Source organism: Monopterus albus, unplaced genomic scaffold (genome assembly GCF_001952655.1).
Source record: "Monopterus albus unplaced genomic scaffold, M_albus_1.0 scaffold46.1, whole genome shotgun sequence".
NCBI classification, from domain to species: domain Eukaryota; kingdom Metazoa; phylum Chordata; class Actinopteri; order Synbranchiformes; family Synbranchidae; genus Monopterus; species Monopterus albus.
In genome coordinates, this window is record NW_018127926.1 from 676,631 (window position 1) to 684,520 (window position 7,890).

The following is a 7,890-nucleotide window of genomic DNA, read 5'->3' on the forward strand; positions in this document are numbered from 1 at the left end:
AGTACTTGACTAAATGTAGTTACTTTACACCTCTGATTTTCATGGTGCGTCACCAGTGTGAAGTTCTGTTTTCAAGCTACTCAACAGAAAGTCCACTTTATGACATAATATAGATTCACATCCCTACACTGCTGCAGTACAATATTTCCAAAAGAACCCCTAATGAAAAACATAATTAAAACAAAGTTCTTGAGACTAATACCCAGCCATGCTCCCTCATGCATCAGGAATATAATCTTGCTGTATCATATTATGAAGAATCTCATTATGGCATGTAAATTCGATGGCACTGAATACGTGAGAGGAGGAATATGCATATATTTGCTAGCCAGTGCTAATGACTCCTCTCTACAAAGCTCTCCAATGTGATAGCCACATGACAGAACCAAACTCCACAGTGATATCAGAGGAAACAACTCACAGCCTTGATTCTGACACATGGGAAATATTGGCAGAGGTGAAGAGCTCTTAGATGCCTCTGCAGACATAGGCACACTGACACACATATCTGTGTACATGCACACAGACAAAGACAGACACACACGTCAATTGTGAGCTCTATGAAAAAATCCATGTCAGATCTCGAGACTGCAAGGTGGTGAAGTACACTACAGTAGTAACAAGTCTATATACACTCATCGGCCACTTTATTAGGTACACCTTTGCAATTGTGTGGAATTCAATGCAACAATCCTGCCTTAACATCTGTGTTTATGAAGCTCAAAATGTTTCAGCTTATGCTGAAACTGTTACGGCGAACCGTATATGTGCTAGTTTGGACTCAGAAAAAGGTAGAACTCAGACTCAGACTTGACCAGGTAAATGTATTTTAATGACTACAGAAATGAGAAGTGGTCAGAACCGGTCTCGTCAGGCGATCTCAGGGCAGTGGGGAGTGCTGGGTTGACTGGACTGCTAGAGATACCACCCGAGGTTGTAGGAGAGGTGCAGCTGGCTAAAGAAAAGCAGAGGATGAGAATGAGTAACAGGGATGCTACAGGAATGGCAATACTGATAGTTATACTGAGGACCTGAGTAGCAGAATTTACTGGGTCTAGCCAGGTGAGCGCCATAGGCATAAAACACAGTCCAGGGGAGGTGTAGGAGCTGGCACAGGAGATCACTGGTCTGACGTGCAGTACTACTGTCGTGGAAGGTGAGGATCAGGCTCGCAGCAGATGGCAGAGCAGGTAGTAGGATGGTGTGAGGAAGGCTGACAATTGGGACCCAGAGCCTGCAACCAGTCCCAGCAAGAGTTGGTCTCCTCATCCTGAGGAGTGTCACCTGAAGAAACAGTTCACAGTCCAGGCACCAAATAGTGCTAAAACAAAATGGCTGAAACCAACAAGTCCACAATAGTCCAAACAGTTCAAACAGAAAGCGACCCTTCAAAAAATAAGAAGGGCATGCAGTTCGTTACTACCTGAACTCAGGTTCAACAACATAGAAAACAGCTCATACACAGGGGAATCCTAGTCATGAGCACAAAGACAGGTTACCAGCAGGACTACAAGAGATCACCTGACAACAAGGACGCACCAACCCTCCCCTTAAGTACTAGTCTGGTAATTGTGAGCAGGTGTTCCTCGCCGCCTAGAATGCATTCCCACCTGTGCAGGGGCGGAGCCACTGTGACAGCCCATGCCAGCTGATGCGGTGCTGGGGGTGGACAGGGCCACGGACGTAACAGAAATTGTCAGAAATGTACAACACCACCTTTAACTATGGCCTCAATAATAAACATATAACTGAATTTATACATTTATGACAATTTCACCAAAAACTGAAACATTTTGAGCTTCATAAGCATGGATGTTAAGACGGAAGTGTTGCACTGAATTGCAAACAATATTACCGGCTTACCTAATAAAGTGGCCGATGAGTGTATATTTACTGTAAATGACAAAATTTGTTAAACTCTTTGGTTAGGATTTGGGAAGGACTGCCTTTAAGGTCTGATTGATGGAGATAAAACCACCGTGATACCCTTTGCAAGACCATGCTAAGTTAAACAGAAACATGTAAGAAAATATCATTCATTTAAATGACCCCCATGTCAAATAAATGCAGGCTTGCCAAGCAACAAAACTTGAACCTGGCTCAGCTTTTGCTGGAAAGCAATGTAACATCATCTGGCAAGGCGCCAATCGTGTGCAAGCACTTGGAAGATTTCTTGATGACAAGAACGCAGTGACATTGTCGGCTGGGTTTCTTACGAGCGCTGTGACATCCTATTTCATAATATTGTAAACCACCGTGCAGTGTTTTGGCATCTGATAAGCCTTGAATCTATTACTCCAACTGGCCTCGCTGTATCATATTTCATCTGTCACTGGTACCTGAAGTGAATTGCCCACAACAGCCCAGTGTAGCCATGCTGTTGGCAATGTGATGGTCAATAAAACTTGGCTGTCAGCATGTAGGACACAAGCTGCTGACAAGCAGGCCTATCAAGAGTACTGATCAGAAGACTCTGAGCAAAGTCATTTTGGCACTGGTCAAAGAAGCTTGGTCAGTGATGGGGTAGGGTTTTCAGAGCTATTCCATATGGTGGCCCAACACTTTACTAAGACACTTTTAATTGAATTTTCCCTTTAATCTGTCACTCCTTTGTACAAACTTAAGTCTCACTGCACATTGTATGATTAATTATTTTCTCTAGAACTTTCAGGGCAGATTATTATGCATGAAAAATATGTTATGTTTGCTTCCAACATCACCAGAATTGTGAATTAAAAATGCTTAAAAATGAGCATAATTCCCAGCACTGAAGCATATTTGGGTGACTTTATTAGCACTTTGTAACTCCTAGTGTCAGTAAAAACCAATATGCAATTTAGAATGTATTGTAATTTAAAAAGAAAAGTGGCCTAAAATATGAGATGACGTTAATGAGTCAAAAGTAGTGCAACATACTGTATGTTTTATATATTGTGAACAACTGGTTCTTCTCAGATAGTCTGGGTTGAGTAGTTATTCTTGGAGATCGTCCTCCTGTAGGGTATGACAGTATACATTGTTTGTGCCAGGAGATTATTACAACAAAATGTGACGTGTAATAGTTTGGCAACATCTAGTAACAGTATTAACATACATAAGAAAGTGAGTTAGAGGCACAGGTTCAGTGTCTGGCGTGTGTTTTTAAAGAGCTTTTGTTGAACATGCCATAATTTTATTCCTAAACATGACCCATAACTTTTTGTTCCTACCTGTAACCCTAAACAAGATAAGTGTTCCAGTAGCTTGCCGCTAGCTAGCCTGCTAGTAGCTAGCCATGGTGTTTATTGCTGTGTCCATGATGGCAAAGTTCCATATAGCTTAGTAGTGTGACATATAGTATGTTGTAAATCATTTTGGAATTGTTGCAATTTTTTTCTTGACCCATATGGTGCATATGAGAGGGAAGGGACAAACGACCATTCATATACAGTAGGTTGGAGGACTTGTTTTATTACTATGTTATGGAACATTTTACTACGAGCCAAAATGGAGACCAGAAAGTAGCAAAGGAAGAAACATGAGGAGGAGAGACAAGTGATAGACAAGAACAGCAAAGACCTAATGGGGAGACATGTTGCTTTTTATTCCTTTGGATTAAGAGGTTAAGTGGGTTCTGCTCAGTGTTGTGTGTGAGAAAGTGTGTGCTATTCTCAGAATTACAACTATAACCCCATAACTTTTATTGATTATGACAACAATTTGCCTCTCTTCTATGCTCAGTTGAACTTAAATCTACGTATGTGAGAGCTAGTTATGAATTACACAGCCTAGTGTTTACTCCTGCTTCTATCCATACATAGACTTTATTCAACCCAGTTGCCTTCTCTTCTTTCCTGACTTTACAAGGACCATGATTTGAACCATGATAAACAACCTTTACATATACGCAGGAGGCCAATGACCCCTTTCTCTCCAAAGTGCTGAGATCAAGATCGTCTAAACTGTTTATATGAAGTTTGTCGTGTTTGTTTCTATTAAATTTGAATGTATCTGCTTTATCATATAATGATGTGCAGAGGGCACATAAACATAATCTGTGACTGTGTCTATTGCTGTCTGCTTTTATCAAAAAAGCTTTAAAGCAAAGCAGAAAAAGATATAATATAAAATGTTCAGTAACAATGATGTAAAAGTTGACTATATAGAAAAGATACAAGTAAAGCTTGTTCTGACTTAAACTTTACCTTGTACAGTATACCTGGGTAAACAGGGTGAATCAGTGTGATGGATCTCAGTGAGTTTGTGTCTCCATGAGTATTGCTGTCTTGTTGCGGTGTCTATGTGCCACATAACCCCAGCTGCTTTTGTACAGTAAAAAGTGCGCTTTTGGCTGTTCTTAGGAATAAAATGTCCATTGTATTACTTAAAGTGGACTTTAAGTAATTTAGATGAAAACCTGGATGGAAAAAAATTATAATAATGCCATGAGAATGATGTCTTCTGTGGGTTGACAAAGTCCACACATTTGTGTAATGTTCTGGTAGGTCTGAAAGTGTGATATGTTTCTCTGAGGTTATTCAGTGACTGAACACTTTTAACACAAACTGAGTAGCAACACTGGAGCGGACAACATTGGAAAAAATAAACAAAATGTTGCCTGTCCATTTACAGAAAGCAGACGACAATATGATATCACCGCTTTTCCTCCAGTGCTTGTTTTCTTGTTACACTGCCACATGACTCAAAGTGTTTTATTTAAAATGCTTATTTTATCCACCACAGATGGCCCTTACTGGATTTGTTTCAAATGTTTCAGAGAGAAAAGATAGCACTGCATATTGGTTTCCACCATCATGCTATGAAGATTTGTGTTTCAAAAGAAGTGAGAGCAGAAACAAGACATGTATACATATGTTTTTTAAAAATTTAATGTGAAATTCATGCCTGTGAATTATACATAAACAGTTTTCAGTACCTAGTAAACTATAGAACAATCAATCAATCATAATCTTTATTGCTAAGAAAGTTAAAATGACTCCAGTTCAGTGGCCCCCACTGTGCACCAGATAGAATAGAAACAGAATAAAGGACAGAATAACAAGATAACAAGTAAAAAATAAGACAAAAAAACAATGTTACATATATACACAAGTTTAAAAATAGTTATTTGGTATGTACAATGATTATATCTATAAGTTATTGCACTGTGGTGTTTGTTCTGCCCTGTTCAATGTATAAACATGATGTAGCTGTTCATGAGAGTGATGGCCCGGGGGAAGAAACTGTCCTTGTGTCTGGTAGTGCCGTTCAAACAGTTTGTGTCCAGGGTGTAAGGGGTCTGCAGAAATCTTCTCCGCCCGTTCTTCTTCTGACCCGTGAAGTGTACAGGTCCTCCATGGAGGGCAGGCTGGCACCGATGATTCTTTCTGCAGTCCTAACTTTCCTCTAGAGTCTGTACTTGTCCTGTTTGGTTTCTGAGCCAAACCAGACAGTGATGGAAGAGCAGAGAACAGACTCAGTGATTCCTCTGTAGAACTGTATCAGCAGCTCCTGGGGCAGATTGAACTTCCTGAGCTGGCGCAGGAAGTACATCCTCTGCTGTGCCTTCTTGGTGATGGTGCTGATTTTGGACGACCACTTCAAGTTCTGTGGGATTGTGGTACAGTGCTGCTAAATATAGTGAAGGGGGATAAAGTGGGGGGCCTCCTCCTGAAGTCCATTTCCACAGTTTTGAGCGTATTCAGCTCCAGGTTGTTGCGACCACACCACAGGGCCAGTTGCTCAGCTTCCTGTCTGTAGGCCCCTGCAGGGGGTCCAGCAGGGGGGTCTAAGATGTCCTTCAGGTGGGCCAACACCAGTATCTCACAACACTTCATAACTACAGATCTCGGGGTGACAGGTCTGTAGTCATTCAGTTTGCTGATGGGGGGTTTCTTGGAGACCAGGATGATGGTGAAGTGTTTGAAGCAGGGGGGACTACACACAGCTCCAGTGATCTTTTGAAGATCTGTGTGAAGACAGGAGCCAGCTTTCAGGCAGGAGGGTGTCACACCATCTGGGCCTGGTGCCTTTTTGATCTTTAGTTTTTTAAAAAGGCCATGCTCCTCTTTGCTAATCTGATCTCTTTTGTCAGTGTGTTTCTTGCACAAGGGGTGTAAAACTTATACTGATACAATACACACTAACAGACAAAAGGTTACACAAACCAAAACCTGATGACTGACAGTCAAACTTTGATAGTGACAGGACAGACGGAATTGTATTAACATTGCATGTTACATGTCGTCTTCTGAATGTGCACACCCCTGTGTGTACTATGAATATACACATAAGTGTATATAGTATTATTATTTGTAAATATGCCAGTGAATGTGTCATATAGTCAAACCTGTTTACTGACAGAGGCTGACAGAGTGCATTCTGACTCTGCAGGCAGAGCGGAGCGGCACCACCGCACAAGACGGGATGGAAGCGGGAGACTTTGACTACTTGACACAAAGCAACAGCGACATGCCAACATCACAACCTTACCCCCACCAAGTGTGGGTGGGTTGTTTAGTTTGCTATAAACACTTAATACCGTTGACTCCTTCAAAAACAATAGTGCAGTAGTGTGTCATATTTGTTATGTGTGAGACTTTGAAACCCAGGAAATGCTATGAAGGGGAGACAGTGATGATTAGAGGAGATCGAGACTCATCCTAAAACTAGCTTAAAGTGAGCACCATCAAGAGAGGATTAGATATACTGCAGCTCATGTTCTCCACTTTGAGCTTGAACTTTATCCATGAATGCTGTCACCGTCTTGTCCATTAATAATCAGCAGTGGCATAGCTGAATGATATCAACAAACATGACCCACAATTTTCTAATTTCTTAATGGGGTCTCAGATCGGATTACTATAAACATCCTCATTACTGAGTTGTCAAGTACATCAAAGTCTCCTCCCAGATGCTCTCGAGTGATCGAGCTTTGAAGTGTAGCAATAATAAGGACAACACAGAAATTGTAAGTGAAAGGGGAAGTTGGCAAAGCTGCAGAAAAAAACTATTCATAATCTGAAGAGAAATGCAGTTTTAATGCCACTGACAGCTGAGGAGTAGATTTGCAGCAATGTATAAGCAAACTGCACAACAGAGCACATTTATCCACCATACATACATACATACATAAATGTAACTATCTTAGATTTATTAAGACAAAAAAAAGCCAAATGATTCAAATGAGTCCAATCAATATGCCAGGTTAAATTCTATTGTGATCACAGGATACCACACATCCTTTCCTTAGGAAAACAAAAATTTACTCTACAGCTACAGAGTCTGTCTAGGTACCAGATAATAATGTAACATAGGCTGAAGGAAGAAGGAAGCTGGAGACAGAATGTGCCTTTTGTGCGCAACCATGTGCCCTATACACCCTGTGACCCCACAGCGCTGCCTTTTATTATCAACAACTATTTACATATATGCCAAAGCCCATAAACCCCTTTAGTCATGGTGCTCTGCCCCAGCTAACTGGTCCCACCCCCATAACAGAACATGAACAGAACAGTAACTCAGTGTCTGCCCTAGCAGGGCATGCTGGGGGGGCCCTGCTACGATCTGCTCCACCCAGATGCTACAATAGTTTTGGAAACTGAGACTGACATTACCACGATGAGTAAGTCATTTTATAAAATTCTGGGCCAATGATGCTCAGTTTAATGAAAAAAGTCACATGGGAATATATATTCCTGGTGTCACTAGATAAATCAAAATTCTCTTATTTGATCATGCCTTGCTCGTCACTCCTCACTTGACCCGGAAGTCATGCCAGTTTGCCATTCTTGTTCACTCCTCACTTGACCCGGAAGTCGCCAGTTTGCCATTCTTGTTCTCCTCACTTGACCCGGAAGTCATGCCAGTTTGCCATTCTTGTTTTGAGGAGCAAGGATCAAGGAGCAAAGA

At 41.3% G+C, this 7,890-nt stretch overlaps 1 long non-coding RNA gene across 3 annotated transcripts; it reads right to left on the bottom strand.

Moving 5' to 3' along the window:
• Positions 1-820: 820 nt before the first annotated feature.
• On the bottom strand, positions 821-1,516 carry LOC109960367 (uncharacterized). 3 transcript variants are annotated; one of them, XR_002274986.1, is made up of 3 exons: positions 1,462-1,516; positions 1,032-1,284; positions 821-955 (listed from the first exon to the last, which is right to left on the bottom strand). It is a non-coding gene; the product is annotated as an uncharacterized LOC109960367 (long non-coding RNA). The 3 variants fall into 3 exon arrangements; XR_002274985.1 differs by having other exon boundaries at positions 1,050-1,284; positions 1,424-1,510; XR_002274984.1 differs by having other exon boundaries at positions 1,424-1,510.
• Positions 1,517-7,890: the final 6,374 nt, after the last annotated feature.